Raw genomic sequence first — 21,755 nt, 5'->3', positions numbered from 1 at the left:
TTTGTTCTTTTACCCACATTTTATAAGTATAAAATCATATAACCCAAAGGTTTAGGCCTTATCTGGTCGGATCTATTTTTACAGAAGAAATGAAAATATAAATATATCGGTATTTTTCTCCACGGAATTTCACAAATGAAAGTGAACTTTCGAAATGTGATCAACAATTAATTATTTTTCTGATTCATTTAATTGCTTTTAGGTTCATTGTTATCTAACTTATTACCATTATTACTATTATTGCAACAACGTAAAAATGATGGCGTTCATGTAAACTTACCTGGAATTTCAAGAAAACGATGTTTGCGTCGTGTGCTCTAGGCACCAACTCGCCTCTTCTGAAGCTCATATGCAAGACAAATACGCAGTTTATTATAGTGTAAATAAATACATGTTGTATAGAAAACATTTTGGTGCAGGCATAACAACCCTTGAGAGTACTGTTTTCGTCATGAGAATGAATGGACGGTGTATCGACAAGCTGTTTTTCTGTAGCTACAGCTACATTGCAGCTAGAAGCCTGGCAACATATTTCTTTGGCAGGCTGCATCCACAAAGTTGATGCGGGCGTTCAATAAAATCTTTTCAGTAAGACTGACCGTACCTACACTACGCACACCTACACATTACAGGGTTTAGTCAGAGCCAATTGTTTGTTGTACAAACATAGTTGAGCCAACGCGATAAAAAGCAGAGGATAGCAAAGAGAACATTGGATATTTTAGCTGAAGTGTGCATAATAATGAAATAAACGAGTAGAAATTACTTCTGTCGTGCGTGATAATTACTACACTTACGTTTAAAGTTACCGAGGTCCCTACAAGCTACAGTGGCTTCCACGCCTTTTGTGGTTTCAGAGCGCTGTGTCTTGTAACACTAAACTGTTTATGCCGGGGTTCATCAGGCAGTCAGTGACGTACTTCCGTCACGGAAATGACATAAACATAGACAGCAACAGAAGACAAAATTACTCTCAACGGGAATGGAACCAAGACCTCCAAGTCAACAAGGACAATTACCGGGCATGCCATCTACTGTGCCATGGTATTTCTTTTTTAATTTCAAGTTGGACGTTAAACAGAAGGGGTCAAGAGAAATGATTTACCATACACTGCGAAGATGACAGAGCAAGGCCTACAACGGCCGTAAAGCTCTGCTAATGGGCATGACGCCCCAAAACTCGTTCTTAGTCAGAATGGCTTCTACCCTTCATAACCATGAACGAACACAATAATTCCATTCTTACTACGTTGAGAAACCTTGAAATGATTTCTTTGAAATACTGTCTTGCTGGTCTCCTATCAGGGTCAGAGCGAATTCTAGACATTCGAGAGCGTCATAAACTGTGTGCTATGGTCATCAATGATGAAACACATGACAATTGTTCGTAATTATCTGTTGTAAATGCTTGATTTCATGAGGGTCTAACGGAACTTTCTTTTGATTCTCTATTGTACAACATCCCAAAAACATTCTCTGTAGGCGTCAAAACACGTATTTTATATCTACCGCTGCCCTCTCACACTGCTCTTGTTAAACCTCAGTAATACAACATGACCGTGACGCCCATCATCAGTTCCTTAATACGTCGTTTCTGTGGATCCATACTGTTCGGTGTATATCCCATCGAAGCATTGTCAACGCCGTAACACACCGCGAGGTGGTGGCCTTACTTAAAACGTTGACGTGACTCATAGCATTCAATCATACCGAAAATAGCTCTGCAACGCATAAATAAACACGACTGCTTCGTCGTGATATAGTAACCCCGCATTCTTTGCGTTTTCCACGCCTCACCAAAAATCCTGGTCGGCCAACAGAGAAGAAACAACGCGCTTGGCGTTTGCCTTTGTACGGGCAGTGGTGTTCAAAACTGAAACGTGCTGTGAGTAGGCGACCTTAGCCGAAAGTTGGTGTGCAATCACTCGCGCTTTTATGGCTGTCACACCACTTTCTTAGGTTCAGCTCTCACCGTTTACTACATCTCCCACAGACATCCATGACTGCAGGGGCATGTTTAGTCATTATTGAATCATTAAACTTGGAGATTATTTGTCGGGATTCAGATGCATAACGAAGTGACAGCATGGATGTATTCCCGTTAAACAGTGCTTCAGCTGTCAATCACTAGCAGACATTGTACAGGCTCTCCTATATAAAAGTTCCGTAAACATAAAACTGCTGCTTCAGAGACACTTTTCACTTTCGTGTTTCATCGATTTATATGACAGAAAGATCAACCATATATTTTATCAGGTGTGCGTCTTTGTCATCAAAAAGGGCCCCACCGATGCCTATGAATTATACAATAACTACGCCAATGACTTTCAAGTTACCTAAAAAAACAACCTGCTTCACGAAAGTGGGTGTTCTACTGAATATATTGTGACAGAGGAGGGGAGAGGTGCAAGATTTATCTGCACATTCTCGTACAAGCGCCTGTGATCTGGGGCACACACGTGCCCTTGTTAAAGTGTTTTACTGGAGGACCTCTAGCGGCTTGAGGGAAGATCTGGTGCTGTTCAAGAAGATGAACAAGCGCGTCGCATGTATGGCTGCTACTTTTCACGTGCGTATTGGTGGTGACAGGTCGTGCATAATTCAAGAATGAAGCCAATCACTTTTCTAAGAAGTTGAGGGTCTTTGCCCAAGTCGAACCATTTGGAAATGCTGAGTTAAAGTTTGTAATAGGACAAGAAAAGTACACGACGTGACACAATAGCGTAGTCGGCTTGCAGTGGGTGCGTAATGTAATCTCAAATTTTGGCTGCATATCTCCCTGACGGGGACTTTGTTGTTCACAGACTGAGACTAGAAAAAGCGCAAGACATCGACGATGACACGAAAAGAAAGTGAATGCTTGGATTAAGCTGTCAAAAACGTCCATACTGGCGCCCAGGACTTTCTCAATAACTAACTAAACTTTCTTCACAAAAGTAGGAGTTCTACTGGGGGTATTGTAATGATGCTAAAAGCATAGCAAACTTATCACACGAATTGACGTACTGGCGTACGGACCTATGAACTTCGTGTCAGCAGCAGCCACAGCATGTGCGACTGTACATATCAGAAGACTAAAGTGAGCCACGAATGATACACCGCCAGGTTAAGCGATAGTGCTTGTGCGCAACTGTTATGAAAGAATAAGGATTAGCTCAGTGCGTTCAGGTAAAACAGTAACAATTGACGACGATGTCATGCCATAATAACGTAAGCATATGGAGATGACATAGTACAAAGTTGATTCATGCAAAAGCTTTCATTCTACAGCATTTTTTCTTGGTTCATCACCGATGTGACTAAGGTGTAACACAGTACAAGCTGTTGTGGAGTTGCTGCACTCACATTTTGGTAGATCAAACTGATGACCAGAAAACCAATCTGTATCTCGAGGTAAACCAACATACATACTTTCCCAGTCATTAGTATTTTTCACTATAGATTCACAGTGAAAAAAGAGTTTTAACAGATTCAGTTATCTCCAAAAGGTAAACTTCTTATTTACGATGCCATATTTCATTCGCACACAAAGTACGTTACCCTCGCCTCAGAAAACATCATGCAAAAAAATAAATATAATGAAGCTGCAGAAGAACGCAACTTGGCATATCGCAGATGTTCCATACGATGCTCATACATTATTATTTTTTGCAACATTTAGCGTGCTTCAACTTGAACAGCTCTATGAGTTCAATCTGTTTGCTAAATACAAGCATGGCTTGAAGAGTAGAAGCAATTTTCTCACACTGTGTTACATAATAGAGTCACCGGCAGCATCCTACACCACCCCGCCGCGGTAGTCTAGTGGCTAAGGTACTCGGCTGCTAACCCGCAGGTCGCGGGATCGAATCCCGGCTGCGGCTGCTGCATTTCCGATGGAGGCAGAAATGTTGTAAGAACAAGTGCTCAGATTTGGGTGCACGTTAAAGAACCCCAGGTGGTAGAAATTTCCGGAGCCTCGCACTACGGCATCTCTTTTAATCATATGGTGGTTTTGGGACGTTACACCCTACATATCAAACAATCATTGAACGCCCTACACCAAAAAAAAAGAAACATGACATATGTCGTTTGTTCGAACGAATTATGGTCCTAAAAGTCTGAATCATATAACGCCAAACTTTTTGAATTACCTAAACAACAAAGGTATTGGGTCTGATACGTGGACAAGCAAGAAGGGGAAAGAATGTTTAACTATCAACCCCAGACAGCGTCATTGAGTATAATCAATTAATCTCGAGTTCATCGCTCTGTGTGTTGGAAAAGTACCAGCTTCAAATTGATTTATTGATGTGGGGGATCAACGTCCCAAAACCAACATGTGATAATGAGAGACGCCGAAGTGGAGAGATTCGGAAATTTTGACCACCTGGGGTGCTTTACCATGCCCCCAAATCTGAGCACACGGGCGTCAGCATCTTCGCCTTCATCGAAAATGTAGCTGCTGCAGCCGGGATTGGATACCGTGACCTGCGGGTCAGCAGCCGAGTACCTATGTCACTAGACCACCGTGGCGGGCCTTTGTGTTGCATATAAGTTCTGCTTAGTTGTATTCGTTATTTTCTTCTTTCATACGTATACCTTATTTTTCAGTGATTTTTACACTGTATTTACATTTACAACTTGCTGATAATTTGCTTCTTTTTTGCTTGCTTGCATGTTGCTTGTTTGTACATAGTACTTTTGTTTGCTTGTATTTCTTTGCTTCTGAATGAGCATCTTTTTGTGGCCAAACTGTTTTTGCGTCAGAAATCTCGTCAAGCTGCTTTTTGGCAGCTTTTAATTCATGTCCTTGCATCTCTTTCACCTTTTATTCTTATTTACATTATGTTGTGTTGACCATTGCCATCGTGTAAAAACATCAATTATTTTGCAACTGTAACATTGTCCTTCGGGACAATAGGTGAAAATATTGCTAATGAAATGGAAGCTGAAATCAAAAGCCAGTATAAGATACGATGATCAGGGACTAGCGATAAGTCAGTCACCTTACTGGAGTACAAGAACAGAAAGGCAAATGATTGATGATAGATATATAAGGTTTAACATCCCAAAACCACCATATGAATATGAGAGACACCGTAATAGAGGGCTTCGTAAATTTCGACCACCTGGGGCTCTTTAACCTTAACCCTACTCTAACCACACGTGCCTACAACATTTCCGCCTTCATCGTAAATGCAGCCGCCGAAGCCGGGATTCGAACGCACAACCTGCGGGTCAAATTTGGAGATACCTAAATTGGGCGCGCGTCTGGTCGTGAGGCAAACTATCTCGTGGTTCAAGTCAATCTGCGCAGAGTGGAACCTGACGTTTTGAAAAAGACTACATCACAGTTCACCCTTCGCAGAAAATATAAAGAACAAATGAAGCACTGCTCTTAACCAAAAACGGCGCGTTGTTTCTGCATAAGCACAAAAAAAATTTCTTCAAAGAATCCCCTTTGTATCATTTCTCCCCGTCTTAGCAGCGCGTACACGGGTGCTATTGTATACAAGACTTGATTTTAGTGCAACTGCGCATATGTCTGGAGATAGGAGGACCAACAGCGTCTTTGCAGCCAAATAACCTGGAGAACCTCATGTTTTTGCACAAAAACACCCTAGTTCTCTCCTTAACAAAATAATATTGTTATGAGAGCGTTTAGAAAACAATGTCTGAATCCGTGTTGTTTATTTGAAGGGTATTTGTGTTCAATTTTTAAAATAACAAGTAACGCTTTATTTGCGAAAGCCTGAACTATGCGACCACGTGTATCTATTGCTAGTATCGTGCGTCACGATTCTGTTCTAGTGACGTCGTCGTACAGTTACAACGTGTTCAATATAATGATTTATTGTTTCATCTCGGTACTCATCACCTTCAACTTCTTCATATTACTTAAACAACCAACTAAAGAAACCTACTTTTTTAATTCATGCGCTACTGTCGTTAGATGGAATATTTTTATCACGATCTGGGCCCACCAGCATAAATTTTTTTCATCAGAATAAAAGACGGTGGTGGCTACACGGTTCAAACTAACCCGCATGCAGTCGGTCGAAGACATCAATAGATTTTAAATCTGGGATCTTCATTTCGATAGCACCTGATCGCATTTGTAAGTGACCACATAGACAACCGGAATTATGATTGATACTTGGTATGAGATTGATTGGTACGGGATCATTGGTGCCTCCATGACTCCACCATAACTTTACTATTCCAACTGTGAAGTAAGGACAGAAGCATGATAGAACTACATTGAATATTCTCCCATCAGCTATTTGGCTGAGATATAATTTTTACTTCAAAAGCACTTAAGCACTGTCTTATGACCACTTTATGTATTTTTATCGCTTCTGTTCCTCTATCGCACAAACATTGTATTTTATACTGACGTATTACGTGCAGCACCCTTCGTGCGATCGAATCTCAGTTGCGGTGGCTGCATTATCGATAGAGGTGAAAATGCTGTAGACCCGTGTGCTCAGATTTGGGTGCACGGTAAAGAATCCTGGGTGGTCCGAATTTCCGAAACCCTCCACTGCGGCGTCTCTCATAATCATGTAGTGGTTTTGGGACGTTAAGGCTCACATAACATTATTTTTATATGACATCGTTTAGGTAGCATTATCAGAAATCATGTGGTTTATTTGAAGGGTATTTGCGTTTTATTTATGAAAGAACGAATAACGCTTTATTTGCGGTAGCCTGAAACATTTGGTGTGGCAGAAGGATTACATAGTTTGTATGGAGCGTCAGGATAGTTATCGTGGCGTCCTGTTAATGATACAACGTGATCATATAAAGAAATACGCTTATTGTTACTTCTCAGCAGTCATCAACTGAATCTTCTTAACATTACTTAAACAAACAAAATATGAACCTACTTTAATAAACTATGTACTACTGTTGTCACGCAAAAAAATTTTATGGAGATCATGCCCAACGTCTACACAGTTTCTTCATCGCAATAAAATTTAGTGGTGGCTACACAATTAAAAACTCACATGAAGCCTAGTGAAGACGTCAGCTGAATCGCGATCTGGCAGCGTCATTCGAATTGGGCCTGATTGCAAGTAAAAGTGACCGAATAGCCACGTGGAGTCGTTTTCGGTATATACTTGGCATGAGATTGATTGGTACGGAATCGATAGTGCCTGTGCGACTTGTACATAATTTTACTGTTCCAACAGGAAGTAAGGGCAGAAACATGACAAAAAATATATTGAACATTTTCCTATCATCTATTTATTTTTTCAGATATAAATAACTTTTGTTTCAAAAGCACATTAGCACTGTCTAGTGACCACTTTATGTAAATTTACCACATCAGTTTACGTATGAAATAAACACTGCGCTTTTGTGTTGGCGTATTACGTGCAGCACCATTATATAAATACAAAAATTGTCATCATGGACAATATCATAGTATCATCCACCTGGAGTAAAACAACATGTGCTTCAATAGTACTTACACACACATGTGTATACAAGTACACAGGCGTTCTTCATTCAGGCCCTTTAGAATTGCAGAGTGGTTGCCGTTGATCGAAAGCTCGCGTTATAGTCCTCAGCCATGCACCTGGTCCGTAAACAGATTCAATACATATCAATTTATTCGCTTTCGAATAGCTAACTTCCTGGTTAACTTAGCTGATACAGCAACCTCTTCGGAGCGGCATTGGTTGTTGGTAAGAGCGCTGGAAAAGCACGGCATCTCGAAAACTACAAAGTATCCTTTCTGAAAGATGCGTGTGGATTTCTGACTTGTTTTTGCTACAGGTGGGTGGTTGTCAATTTCACCCGCCTATTTGTTCTGACATTCCGCGGAATTCCGCGGAAATAATTAACAGTTCAATGCATGTGCGTGTCCCCATGTGCTGCAAGGGCAATACACGAATACTATTATTTATTGCAATTTTAAATTTCATCCAGCCTCCCGGATTGCTCGTGAGTCGGACCAAAGGTATTTCGCATAGCTCCCAGTGGGGGCTGCGCTCAGGCTGGGTTTGACGAGAAAATTTTGACCAACAGAGTGTTCGTAGAGTGCCTTAATACAACATCACATCAGCTTTGTGGAACACGCATAAGAACCTGGCTAAGTAATTCTGAGTGCACAAAAAGGCAGTATGATGAATGTTCATAATCATCTCTCTATTTTGTCTTGTCTTTTATCAGCGATGATTTAAAAAAACATTTTTGAAGTAGTAACTGGTACCTCAACAAATCCAAATTCCTGAAACATTGCCATTTCGGTATCCATACAGGTCTACAAATTTCGCAATACTCTCATTACCCACCTTCTTAAGGTCTACCATTAAAACGGTAATTTCGACTGGTTGATTTCTTTAGTTCACGAAAGCCTTCGACACCGTTCGCCATATGATCCGACTTAAGTAATTTCAATCCTTGGGTATCATTGATGTATCCTTAATTTTCATCAAAAATTGTCGACTTTATGGTTTTATTTTCTAAACGTTTCAAATTGTATGTCGCTTATTTGTGTCCTAAATCAGCGCTGGTGCAATATTGTCCTCGTAAAATACAGAAAAGTTTGAACAATCTGGTCATTGAATGTGTTCAGCTAGCTGTTCTTGTTCTATCGCTGCCACAATTTCAAAAGTTCTTCTTGAAAAAGGTGAAAGTACAAGCAAGGGATTGAAAAACCAAAGACTCATCGAGGTTAGGTGCTCAAGTCGATTCTTCTCAGTAGTGATAAAGTATTCATCTGGCAAACAGGCCATCGTATATATTACAAAGTTAGGAAGCATTACATTCCATAAAAACAAAAGTAAAGCATATTAGCCAGTGCACTGGCCCCTGCAACTGTGAGGCAGAGTTTACCAGTATATCAATTCTTGGGAAGAGTAACAATAACCTAGCGTTTGAAAGTACGAAAACATGCCACAGCGAAAAAGAAGAGAGATACGTGTGCAAGTAGTTCCCTCCAAAGTTTTTTTCTTGATTAAGCAGTCTTTGTCATGCGTATCACCGGTATACTTTGACAAGCATCTGAGACTATATGCATGCGGTGTTGCTACGACTATATATGTCGCTGTTGGGCTGAAAATAAAGCAAAGTGCGATTGATATCTTTTTCTCTTCAGTCTTGAATTGTCTTTGGATTGTACATTTGCGCTCAATATGACATGCAGCAAAAAAGCGCTGCACGAGGCTTCCACTAGCCTTTATTTTCACACGCTATCACTGTTCTCTAACAAGAGGACTGCCCCGCCGCGGTGGTCTAGCGGCTAAGGTACCCGGCTACTAACCCGCACGTCGCGGGATCAAATCCCTGCTATGGTGACTGCATTTTCGATGGAATCAAAAGTGTTGCAGGCCCGCGGGCTCAGATTTTGGTGCACGTTAAAGAACCCCAGGCAGTCGAAATTTTCGGAGCCTTCTACTATGGCGTCTTTCATAATTGTTAGGTGTTGGGACGTCAAACTGCACAAATCAATCAATAAAATCAAATCTAACTGGAGGACGATCGCAAATGTGAAAATATAATTTATTTGAGGAATTTAAGGCAGGTTGAAGACATGCAACTGTATATATAGCACGTGACCTCAAGAGTTAAAACAGTGTGCAAGTCATATTGAGTGCAACTGCACACGTCTTTTTTGTATTTCATTAGGAAGGAAGAAAGCGGAAAGAGAAAAAAAGGAAGGAACGTTAACGATAAAGACATCCGGTTGGCTACCCGACACAAAGATTAGAAAAGGGGACAAGAGAGATGAGGAACTATTGTAAGCAAAGAGAATGAAAATAAAAAGAAAGGGACAGACAGACATTTACTGTCGGTATTTCAGAAGGTTATTTTACACTTTATGGAGACAACACCAAAACTTCAGTTGCTCCATGGTGGCTTCTTGTGCTCTTTTTTGAACATGTTACCAGAAATCTTCTGAATAACGTGATGTTGAGTGACGCCTATATACATGGACCCCAATGAATTCGGCTTGCATCGGTTTTGTGTATGCATTGAACTACCAAAGCAGCTTGGGCTAACATTCTCTGCTCGTAATAAGTACAGCGTGTTACGAAATAATTAAGTGCTGATAATACTGGGAGTGGGACAAGGAATTGTCGGCTGCTGTCATCTTGTCGGTGTGACTCGGCTATTGTCTTTGTTGCATGAACTATTTCTGAAACAAAAAGTAGTGCTAATATTGTTTCGACAGCATCCTATTGTTCGAGAGAGGAGACTCAAACCGTCTGCTTAGAACTTCCACTTTTTTTTGCAATTCTAGCTCAGGCAAAGTGTTGCATTATGCGCGGAGTTGTGGTGTTATTATGAAGTGGACAAACATGCACAAACAGTTTTTCTTAGTCATGTGCCTTCTGTTTTTTGCCAGAAGAAGTCATGAAATGGGCACTGCTTTGTCGCGTCCTCTGATTTTGTACGAAATGAAGAAGGTAAGCGAATATCTGGTGTTTCTATACTCTAGCGGTCATATTTTAAGCGTCCAGGCTCTTACACACTTTCATGGGCAGAATATGACTCGACTTTGCTTTTTACTTGTACAAGTTCATTCCAAGCAAATCTTCGCAATTTTACTCTCTTGAAACTGTTAGCTGTTTTTTATAGGAACCAGCATTTCATCCGCTCATCAAGTGAGCAGTACACTGAAGTCAAGTCCTGTTATATATTAGCAAGTGATTTTGTTCAGGAATGAAATCGAGGTCAGCATTTTAGTTTTTCAGTGAGTTTCAGTGATCTCTCTAGTCTCCTGACATTTATTATTCGCTTTGAATTGTTTTAGTGTACTGATTACGGAACATGCGAAAATCCCAGCTATCCACAAACAATTGATGGTGAGGGGTGAAGTGTCCACCCGTGCTTGTGTATGCCCGTCTGTCCATGTGTCCATCCACACATTCGTCTATCTCTCCGTCACTCACACTAGCGCCACCTCTTCAGTGAGTCATAAAACGATGTAGTTATCAACTGATCTCAAAAAAGCATGCGTGGACAGGCCCACTGCGTTAGGAGCTTCGCTGCTAAAAAAGTGCTATAAAAGTGAAAGGCCACACAAATCGCTAACAGATTACCAAACTTTGTTAGACAATAAGAGGCACAAGCGTGAACAGAGTAGTAGGTTGTAGATGCTGGACTGTCAAGGTTCTAGAAGTGTCAGGTGCGATTCGATTACGACTAAACACTCAAACTACACGACTAAAGACAAATTGAATAATGTCAGACACAATATCAAGCGATGACTGTTTTGGTTTTGCAAAGTACTTGCTATGGAGAAATGCCAAATGCTAGAAATTGTGCCTCTGGGTAATTGTCTTTAAATATTAAAACTCACTTCATTGTGAGGAACGTTTTGAAAGAATTCGAAGAGTTCATTCATCTAGGGCACTCGATAACATGTTGATTGAAACGCCATTCATGAATTTTAGTGAAAACTTCAGTTGTCATTCAGTTGCATGAAAACAACCTTCTAAGAGAACAGTTGATATTCGAGGTTAAGAGGATATTTACTATTCCACTGACACATGAATTAACTGTTGAGCGAGCTATACTTACCGTAATATATTCGAATAAGGAATACTCTGGAGTTGTTGCATTTATGTCGTGCTAGCCATTCATTTACACCTACAGCAAAAGGTAAAATCTCATTGTTAGTTTGTTATTCTTCAATCCATGGCACATACCACTGTGGAAGATTGCCAAATAATGCATGGTTAGAAATTTAAAAATGTTATTTACCGAAAGTTAGGTGATTGAAAATGTAAAAAAATAAATGGCGATTTCGTAATGCATTAAATTAGGACTACACGGGTTATGTTACAAATGATATTGACATTGTACTTCAGGCTGCCATATTGTCCAGATGGGAACAATTTTGAAGATATTAGTTACAGTTTACCTCAATTCAATATTCAGTACATTTAAACATGAGGTTTAATTAGTACTCCCTTATACTCGATTGGTAGTTATAATAAAATTACAGGCGGCATCAAAGACATCACTGTGGCAGAATCCCAAGCTTGAGGCACCACAGGCTGAAACAATTTCAGCTATTTAACTTAAGCCTGCTTTTGAAAGCATAGTAAGCCGAAGTCGAACGCATTGACAAGTTGTTTTCTATATTCTGCTCTCGGGGGTGATTTTTCCCCTTAAGGGCAACGACACCTTCATAATCACTAAGATACAGAATTATCAAACATAAGAAGGTCAAACTAAATGTACAGTAACCTTCCAAAAAAAAGACGTTTTGCTTATTTTAGAAGAACAAAGAGCCTAACCAAGCATTACGCATTAATTCCCCTTAGGGAAACCATGGTATGATGTGAAAGCTTCGTGAGAGTGCGCATCGAGTTATCGTTTCTATTTTAGCATTATGAGATGGCGGTTGGCGAGGTGTTTGAATTATCACATGCCGTAGCTGACGTTCACGTTCGACTTCTCGAGCGTTCCTCTGCTCCGCGGTGGTGACGCTGTTGCTGCAACTGAGGCTGACGTTAACGCTGTTCATGGCGTTTCACAACATTGCGCAGATGGAGAATGAAGAAGCACAGCGAACGAGCGTGTTCGCATTATCACAGCTTTGAGATTTGCTTGCCGGCGTTGCTGTATGCATTCACCTGCGCGAGTGCCCATAGCGCCATTGCGAAGGACAGTGCAACGCTTGCCAGCACCGCTGTTTATGTTCATTATCGCGACCAATCATACCACCGTAACGTCAGTAAGTAGGCCCTGCATTATGTACGAGTGAACAACTGTGGCAGAAAGAGAGAATTGGGAGATAAGAAACGAAGTTGAGGTAGCACTCACGCAACCTGCTTTACTGCACTTCATCCCACCTGCTCACGCTCACGTGAGGAGAGGGGGACAGTAGGCACATGCGCAATATTGGTGCGAACGCCGCAGAACGAAAAGCGTTGCATAAAAATCTTTCGCATGTAATAACACTGGAACGTAAGTTGTTCATAAAAAATGACATTCATGTGGCCTGCGTAGAGTTTCTATCGAAACCAAGCTGTCGCGTTCACCACTGGGGCTATTCGGAATGGCCGTAGGCTGTCCCACAGCCAAGCGGAATTTAGGAGAGTCCTCTCGAGGATGGTAAGTGGCGAAAACAATAGCAGCACTACACAGTCACTCTGTTGTTCAGTAGCAAAAGACTCGCTCTTAACGCGTAAACAAGAAGCGGATGTATATTTATTTCAAAAATGCAATACCAGCCAGCCCAAACACCTACTAAGTAGAAAAAGCGAAAGCTGCAAATTTGCATATTTTCAGCATTATAGAACAAACAAGGATCTTCGTGGCTTGATAAACCTGATTGCCCCACCGCGGTGGTCTAGTGGCTAAGGTATTCGGCGGCTGACCCGCAGGGCGCGGGTTCGAATCCCGACTGCAGCGGCTGCATTTCCGATGAAGGCGGAAATGTTGTAGGCCCGTGTGTTCAGATTTGGGTGCACGTTAAAGAACCCCAGGTGGTCTAAATTTCCGGAGCCCTCCACTACGGCGTCTCTCATATTCATATAGTGGTTTTGGGACGTTAAACCCCACATATCAATCAATTGAAAGACCTGATTTGTTTTCGTGACACACAAAGGTTTCGCAAAAATGCGTCGCAGCTCGCACATTCAGTAAAAGCCAACATCGTACACGTGACATATTCGCGAGATTTTCTGTTGTCACAACTACTTAAGACTGCCCTCTAGCTTTTTCATTTGAAAGTCAGCTTGTTTTACTCGCTTATAGGATTCGTCAGTGGTTTTGTAGTTTACGAATCCCATAACAGCCTACGCGAAAAATAATGTGAGTGCGCGATTTGCTCCTTCATAGCTGAGTATTCTGAAATCTGGCAGCGATGCACCGCTTGTTTAAGTGCGTTTGTTGATATGTGGCAGCACACAAAAAGCGAATTTTAGGTTGATTAGTTTGAGAGCAAGATATTCTCTATGACCAAACAACGTAATGACGTCGGTTGGTCGAATTCGTGCGGCAGACCAAATTCTTCAGAACGTTTTCTGCAATGATGATCTTAACCTGGATTTTACACTAAATGTATAGAAGGCTGTGAAAGCAGCGACAGTGACAGCGATGACGAGCGATCAGCTGCTAACTTGCTCAGAGCCAGTTGCACATCACTTTCTCTCGTGCATTGATGTTTTCCTTTCTGTGTGTCAGTTTTACTGTATAGATTGTACCGTTTAGTGAGGCCAAAACTGTTTTTTTGTTTGAATCGCGTGTAGAATAATTATTGTGGATTTTGTGGAGCGCCGCATTGCAACATCATGCTCGAGCTTGACCAAGTGAAACGTGGTGTTAAAACCACGGCGCACGCCTCTCTCCCCACCTCTCTCCTTTACTTCAGCGGTACTTTCCAAACGGCATAGTTGTTCGACAAATTTTCGTAACTTCACATTTTAAAAAAAGCATACGTGAGTATTCTTCCCGATATTCTTGTTTCAATCCTACGGATCAAATCTGCCACTTCTTAGTGCCACGAATTGCCGGCTAAATTGTTAACATGGCTGTGACACAAGCAGCACTGGAATGAAAGTGCCTTTTTTTTTCAACGAAGAAGCAACCTCGTATTCCCGCAAACGAGAGCCATATTGACGGCGTAACATGTTCGCTAATCATCACCAATGGTAAATATTTGTTCTCGTGCAGCAACGATGACCCCACTCACTAGCGGCCTGCTACTGCTGCAAATCCAGCATACAGGCTCGGTATACATTAACGCTATGTACCGTCAAGTTCATACACCGATTCTAGTTCATGCAGGTTTCTGTAGCGCACACAGAATTTCGTAGAGAATCGTTCATGCACTGTAATGGAGCTGAAATATAACCGTTCGTACCATGGTTTACAGATTGGTAGTGATTTTTCATCCTTTGGGGAGGTATCTGAGTCTCGTACAGATTTCAGAGATGCTCATGACTTGATACGGGGAAGGTGACTGGTTCTCACACTCGGAAGTATTTTCTTGTAATATGCAAACAAACGGGCGTACCCCCCTCCAGGTGCGATCTTCAATCGCACAGCTCACTACCATTTCCAGAGCTTTGCGAATACTGTGCGTGTAGTTTATTTTTGTCACCTCAAGTAAAGCATGACGAAAAGTTCAATACAGCCTTATTTGGACAACGCAAGCATAGTTGCGAACTTTCTTGATGTCGAGGTCTCCTGTTGCATTACAAAACCAGAAAAAAAAACCTCCTCACTCAGCAACAATACGCAAGGGAGCCGATATTGTCTTATACAAAATCAAAAAGAAACAACAACAAGAGAAAAATGGGGTTCAGTCCAACAATAAAGTGTAACCCTTGAATTACGCCGTAAAATATTAAGGGCGCCAGTAGGAATTTCATGATTGAGTGAAATTTCTTTCAGCGTGTCAATACTATAAAAACAGTTATATCGTGATAAATATAAGTATTATAAGCGTCGCTTGCAGATGACCAAAAAGCATGGTTTTTATTGCTGGCTTTGTGCGTTGGCAAGAATGAGCGAAAACGCTGGTTGGCTGAGATTTTTTGAAGGCACTGGGTAAGCTAAAGAAACCAACACGCTTGGCTATCGATTTTTATTCAGAGTTACCTAAGTGATATAAATGATGCTTTGAAAAGTATGTACGGCAAGGCTTGCACGAAAGAAATTGCTCTACACAGATTTTCCTTTTGCAACACGAAAATCTTTTAGCCAGCGTTCAGCAAGACTGCAGTGGTGTATTTAAAAAAGCAAATGACGTGGGAAAAGTGCGCTTGATGAAAAAGCAAAGAAAAAGTTCCGGCAATGGTAGTCGAACCAACGACCTATCGGCCCGCGACAACATAGGCGGGCCCGCTACACACTATGCCACACTACGCCACATCTAGGGCTGCTGTTTCACAGCGCTCCTGGTAAAGCGAAGTAATTCGTGATTACCACGACATCTGCAATTAGTTCTTCGATGCATCAATTCTACGCGTCCATCCCATTCAGTGCGTTTCCAATAGGAGAAGTGCAATGTTCTTTATTGCAATGGTTTTTTTCTGCACTTTTGTTGACATAATGCCAGGTGGCGACATAACCTCTACCGTTGGTCTCACTCATGGCATTAGTCCCTGCCAAGAATTTCCACGCGTTGCCTGGTTGTAACTCTGCCTTCTACACTTACTCGCAAGAAATCGCGGCCGGCTAACAGCGTACATGTGAACCAAATTACGATTTTTACTAGTCGGGTCGCGGTGTAATACTTCAACATGCCGCGAGTTTGTGACATTAGCACATTCACTGACGGCTCTCGTAGCTGTGACACCACTTTCACCGATTACGCTCTCATCATTAATTACTACAGCTACCACAAGCATCTATGGCCGTGCAGAGAGGAAGAAGATTATGGGTCAGAGTGGGTGGGTCACGACTTGACTGAGAGGAGCCGAGCGCGAGCTGTTGGCCCTAGCGCTGTGATTCTTGTGTCGGTTGCTGCCACCCGTTTTCCGTATACACCGGCTCTGCAAGTACTACTTACGCAAACAATCCCCGTTTAAGAGTCGTGGAGGTGCTGGGTAGCTGAACCTGGAACTGCGCAACGGGAAACTACCTGCCATCCCATAAATGGCTAAAGAGAACACCCAGCAAGGTACGACCCAGCCTCCGAAAGTCATCGTGTCCACTGACGGCACCGATGTGCAAGCCGTTAAAGACCGGCTGTCGACCTTTGAAAAGGCAGGCGCAAGCAACAATTATGATGACCCCTCGAAGCTTCAATAAATACCCTTCTACGTGAAGAGATGGCGAGTCTCTGGTTTAACAACCACCACGCGGATTTCACCACTTGGGGTGCTTTTAAGCTACGTACTGCTGATGTGTTCGGTCGTCCCGCGTGCGCAAGCTTCGTACTGAACAGTGCCTACGGGGACGCGCACAGCTTCAGGGGAAGGCTTTATAAGCTACATCGAGGATGTGCTCTACATGTGCAAGTGCCTTGAGCCTTTATTGACAGAAGCAGACAAGGTCAACATATCTTGAAGAAGATAGACGACGACGCCTTTTAGATGGTGCTGGTCAAGGGCCCTCAGACCGTGTCTGAACTCACCACTCTTTGCCAGAGCTTTGAGGAGTAGCGTAAACAACGAGTCATAACACGGCGGCTAGCGGCTACCGACGAAACACTCGCGGCGTTGACTCTAGGTGGAGGTTACAGCACGATAATGTCGGAAATCAAAAAATATGTGCGTGAGGAGGTGGCCCGACAACTTTTGTGCTTGTCGTATCTACTGGCAATGGAACCCTCTTTTGGGTTTCTCGCGTCAGCAACCAGGCAGGTAATACAGGCACAGGTCTCTGTGGCACTGCCGTCTACCTCTCAAACAGCTGTCACCACACCATTGACTTACGCTGCTGTTGCTGCCACTCCGCCACGACCTCCATTTGTGCTGCTTCCCCAGCTTGTACGAATACCAGTGACACCTGTTCTAGCAACACAGCAGCGCTATAACAGAAACACTTGGCGCACAGTTGACAATCGCCCAATCTGCTACGCATGCGGATATCCAGCTCACGTCGCGCGCTTCTATCTCCGGCGCTTCACAGCGGGCTCGGCTGCACCACGGTACCCTGACTACTCTTATTTGGCACCGTACAAAGCGCAACTAGAATTGCCCGACCATCAGTCAAACCCGACCCGTCAGCAACTGAACTAGACCACCACCCCGCTGCCTAATATTGGCCACTCGGACCGTTCGCTCATCTTCACCGCGCCGCTACCGTTATCCGCCCCGTCTGCGTTGCCGACCAAACCCCGTGGAGACGGAGAGCTGACAGCCACAGCTCCAGAGGCACGAGATGCAAAATTGTCACATTGTAGAAGTCCTCGCCCGTCCGCCGCAAACGTTCTGGAGCTATTTGTTGAAGGTCTATGAACTCCTGCGCTTGTTGACACCGGTGCCGCCGGATCTGTGATGAGTCCAAAACTATGCCGTTCGATACAAAAAGTAACGACGCTACCTTCCGACGTTTTGCAGAGTAGGGCGAGCACGCAACCAATTCGACCAGTCGGAGCATGTATGGCGAAAGTAATCATGCAGGACTTTTAGTACCACACCGAGTTTCTCGTGTTGACCACTTGTTCCCATGACGTGATACTCGTAAGAGAATTTTTGTCTCGCCAGCTGTAATTGACTGTGCTCACGCTCAGGTTCAATTTTAGGTGTTTTTTCATATCCCTTCAACCGACAATGAACGCACTCACCTGAGCAAGCTTCTTGTTGCTTCTAACATTGATGTTACCCCTCTTAGTGCCATCATTGTCCCCGACAATTGCACTGAATTGCCTGGCTCTACCGTTGTGTTTTCCCCATTGGACGTTTTCAGTCGCCTCCACGGTATGTCTCTGACATACGCCGTTCTGCCACTTCACTAAGATACTTCCGGAATCCCAGCTCAAGCCCTCTTACCTTATGCATTCACAAAACACTTGGCTATGTTCTCCCTGTCGGTGACAACGTTATTGTGCCGATTGCGTCTTATGACTATGGTCAGCAGCTTCAACGGAATGCTGTTTCTCCTTGTTTTATGCCAGATGACGACTCCTCGTATATATTCAATCACTTCATCGACAACAAGCTTCTTCCGGATCAACGGGACCAGCTAATAACCCTTCTGCATAAATTCCGAGATTCATTTGACCTTCCCCAAAAGGCACTGAGTCAAATTAACACCATCGTTCAAACAGTCTACACTGGAAGGCACGCTTTTTTGCGGCAACACCCCTGCCACATATGGCCCCAAGAACGAAGTGTGATTGCAGAGCAGGTCGACGACACGCTTCAGTGCGGTCTCATCAAGCAATCTTCTAGCCCCTGATCTAGACATGTCACGCTAGTGAAGAAAAAAGGCGGTTCAGTTAGATTTTGTGTGGACTACCGCCAACCAAACTTAATTACACGGAAAGGTATATACCCCCTTCCCCGAATAGACAACGCTACCGATTGCATAAAAGGTGCAGCATTTATTTATTCCCTGATTTTACGTTCAGCTTACTGGCAGGTTAGATAGAAGAGTGTGACCATCCCAAAACGGCATTCGTTAAAACGGTTGGCCTGTAAGAATTCATGGTTCTGTCATTCGGTCTTTGCAATGCACCTGCAACGTTTGAACGAATGATTGACAACATTTTACGTGATATTAGATGGCAGATATGCTTATGTTACCTTGATGATGTTATCGTGTTCCCTCCTGATTTCCGTAGCACGTCGATCGTCTGCGCACAATTCTTGAGTGGCTTACTAAGGCAAACCTCCTGCTTAATCTGAAGAAGTGCCACTTCGGGGCTCGCCAACATAATATACTTTGTCATGTTGTGTCAAAGAATAGAATTTGCCCCAACCTGGACAAACTTCGAGCCATAGCCGACTTTCCGATGCCAACATCACTCAAAGAATCTAGAAGCATCATCGCCTTGAGCTCTTATTTTAACCGTTTCGTCCACAACTTTGCATTACTAATAGCCCCACTTACAAAACTACTGAATGGTCCTACTAATCTTTCTAACTGGACCCCAGCATGTGACAAAGCCTTCCCTACACTGAGCCGCCTGCTTACATCGCCACCCATTTTCTGTCCTTACGATCGATGTGCCCCACAGAAGTGTACACAGACGCCAGTGGCGTTGGTTTGGGAGCAGTACTCGTGCAACAAAAACCTGGTATTCTAGATTACGTCATCGCATATGCTAGCCACGCACTCGCGGAAGTGAAGCTGAACTACTCACTAAGTGAGAAAGAATGTCTCGCAATTGTTTGAACCTTAAACAAGTTTCGTCCCTACTTGCACGAACAGTGTTTCGACATTGTGACAGGCCACCACGCACTTTGTTGGTTGGTGTCACTGAAAGATCCTTCAAGTTGCCTTGGACATTAGGCTCTTCGCCTAAAGAAATTCGACATCGGGTCATCCACCGCTCAGGACGAAGACACTGAGACGCGGACGCCCTCTCACTATGACCAGTGAGATTCAGCCGACACCTGCATTCGGATGCCACCTTTCCCTTGCTCCCATTTCTGTCACAAACAACTGCACAGCAAGGCCCCCGGAATAACATCTCTCCTTAACATTCTTTCTAACTCCTCAACGTGTGCGTACCCACGCGCTCTTCGCCGCCAAGTCACACAAGTCACACATTTCAAGATACGGGACGCGCAATTATGCCGCAGAAACTACCACGCGGATGGTCGTAAATGGCTCTTGCTTTTACCACGCCAAATGCAATCTGATGTTTGTGTGTATTTTCATGGCGACCCACAACATGTTCATGCTTGGGTGTTAAAAACATATCACTCGATTCACTAGCGTTACTACTGGCGTGGTATATACAACTTTGTACAAAAATTCATTCGATGCTGTTCATTATGCCAACGACAAAAGACATCGGCCCATTCACCCGGATTATTACAGTCTAAACCATGTCCGGCGCGCCTTTTCAACCGTGTTTGAATAGATCTATACGGTACCTTTTCTTACACTGCCACTGGAAATCGATGGATCATTGTCGCCGTCGACCATCTGACGAGGTATGCTGAAACAGCTCCACTACCTACAGCTGGTGCACGTGACATAGCCAATTTCGTTTTGCGACGCTTCGTACTGCGTCACGGGGCACCACGTGAAATACTAAGTGATCGAGGGTGTGTCTTTTTATTCGAAGGTGTACAACAACTCCTTCAGGCATTCCGCACGGTGCACCGCACCTCTACAGCCTACCACCCGCAGACCAGCGGTCTAACTGAGCGCTTCAACCGAACGCTAGGAGACATGCTCGCCATGTATGTCAATTCCGACCAATCAAACTGGGATGTCATTATCCCGTATGTGACCTATGCGTACAACACCGCGACACAGTCAACCACAGGCTTCTCGCCTTTCTTTCTTCTATATGGGCGTGAGCCATGCTCCACCCTTGACACCATTTTGCCGTATCGTCCCGACGTCTCAGAGTTCAACCCTCTTTCTGAAATTATGCACCACGCTGAAGTGTGTCGTCAGTTGGCCCGATCATTCACCTCGGACAAGCAAGCATTCGAAAAAGACCGCCACGACCGCGACCAGCAAGTCGAGACTTTTGCCGTGGGCTCTCTCGTCTGGCTCCGACTGCCCTTCCACTCCCCCCGCCTGTCCATTAAGTTAGCCCTCAAGTTTCACGGTCCTTATTGCGTCTTCGAACGTTGATCTCTTGTCACATGCGGATCGAGCTGGTCACACCATCTACAGACAAGCGCCACCTTGGTTTTGAGACGGCTCACGTGAGTCGCCTCAAGCCCTATCACGACTCACTCCTACATTCATCACCTTGACTTGCCAGGATGGCTCGTCCTCATCGCCAGGGTATTGTTGAGAGAAAGAAGATTATGTGCCACAGTGGGTTACATCATAAACCCTGTTTAAACCGGAAGAGTTTTTTTATTTGTTGACCATTGGAGTTACACTTCGGAATGGTGATGAATCACTAAGCATCAACGTGAGTGCGTTCACATTAAACAGTGCAATACGTGTCAAACTTGAACAGGCATTATGCAAGTGCTCATATATCAATGAAGTATAAGCATTGAACTACTTCTGCAGGGCAAGCTTCACTTCCATGTTATACTGATTCCTAAAATGGAGGAATCAATCATGTTTTTTTATATTTCTTGGACAGTACTACGTTCTCCAAACACTTGTTATTGCAATAAGCATGCTTGTTAGGCCAGTGCAGCCGGACACTCGCCGCGTCGTGCTCCGAGAAAGAGATTCTCGAAATATGACAGAAAGTAGCTGCG

General features: G+C 43.4%; 1 long non-coding RNA gene across 1 annotated transcript in view; it reads left to right on the top strand.

Moving 5' to 3' along the window:
- Positions 1–10,201: 10,201 nt before the first annotated feature.
- The window catches only part of LOC119165561 (uncharacterized), a 31,235-nt gene continuing 19,681 nt past the window's right edge, over positions 10,202–21,755 (top strand). Inside the window, exon 1 of the long non-coding RNA XR_012885890.1 lies at positions 10,202–10,403. This is a non-coding gene — a long non-coding RNA (uncharacterized LOC119165561). The remainder of the gene's footprint in view (positions 10,404–21,755) is intronic.

This window comes from Rhipicephalus microplus, chromosome 9, assembly GCF_043290135.1.
Source record: "Rhipicephalus microplus isolate Deutch F79 chromosome 9, USDA_Rmic, whole genome shotgun sequence".
Lineage (NCBI taxonomy): Eukaryota > Metazoa > Arthropoda > Arachnida > Ixodida > Ixodidae > Rhipicephalus > Rhipicephalus microplus.
Note: the sequence above shows the minus strand (reverse complement) of the source record. Positions and strands in the feature narration are given on the sequence as shown.